The following is a 1310-nucleotide window of genomic DNA, read 5'->3' on the forward strand; positions in this document are numbered from 1 at the left end:
GATCTTCAAGACACATAAGGACCAATGGTTTGAAGTGAAAAATCCATTGTCTTTTTGTTTTGATATGGAATGAGTAATTTAGTGAGTGATTGTTTTTTCTGGGGTTTAAAACATTGTGAAGGGGATGGGCAGAGTATTTAGTATTTATAGTTTTGTGGATTTGTTGTAGTATTTAATAGGTGTGTTAAAGGTATTATAAAGGAAATTTGTGTGGGAAGTGTAGGAGTCTTTCTTTCGAGGTGAACGTATGCGTGAGTCAGAATTGAAGAGGTCATATATGACTGTTAAAGTATTGAATATATGTGTAATTAGTAGTAACTAACGTCTGTTTTGTGTGGGAATAGTAGAGTTGATCAATTTGTAACGTTTTTCGTTTAATTGGTGGTTAAATATGAGTTAATAAGGTAATTATTGGTGGAGGAGATGTGAGAATTTCGGTTTTGATGGGCGGAGGAAGATTAAAGTGCATTAGCAGTGTTCCCTCATCTCATCAGCCACTAATAATTGTACAAATACATATTCGAGTATTTTTATTAGTGGAAGGTATAATTAGAAAGACGAAAATTGAAATGGCTTCAGTTTCCATTAAATGATCATTTGGTCATTGGTATGTTCTTATAACCCATATAGTTTTTTAGTGGAAATCAAACAATAAGTTGGGAACCAATATTTCATATTTTTTATTAACTATTTTGAAAAATATCAGATCACAGTATTCTAATTTTAATTAGTATTCATCGTATGTCATATTATTAGTAACTGGGTAACATATTTTGCTTGTCGTTGTTATATGTATGGCTATGAAATTCTGGTAATGTTTACTCATTTGTTGATGGCATGCCGTAGTCTTATACTTTGGTGGGTGTAATGACAATTTGCCAAATATAGGATAATGACAGTGAAGGCATGTTTTACAAAAACGTAAAGTAAATGATCGCCGACAATCTATTCATGAAAAACTTGTTTTCTATTGGAGGTTAAGTAATTACAGAATGTTTATATTGGATCAAAAAGATATTGGTTCTTTCACTTGTTGTTATGTGAATAAAATTAACTAATTTAGTCTTACACGTAGCTAATTATTGGGTGGAGTAGGAGTTCAATTTTATTTGTGACGTCGACTTTTAGTTACACAAATTTGGGATTTTTTTTGGTAAAACACCAATTGTGTTTTTAAAAATAAATTAGGAAAATTACCAGATAAGAATTAAAGATTTACATACTCACTGAGTTATATAGTGTTATGTTTTGAGGAGTATAAGTTAGGGGAAAAATTTGTGTAATATAGTTAGAGAAGTTGGGAAAATAAC

The sequence above is a fragment of the Eutrema salsugineum genome, unplaced genomic scaffold (genome assembly GCF_000478725.1).
Source record: "Eutrema salsugineum unplaced genomic scaffold, Eutsalg1_0 scaffold_10, whole genome shotgun sequence".
Taxonomy (NCBI): Eukaryota; Viridiplantae; Streptophyta; class Magnoliopsida; order Brassicales; family Brassicaceae; genus Eutrema; species Eutrema salsugineum.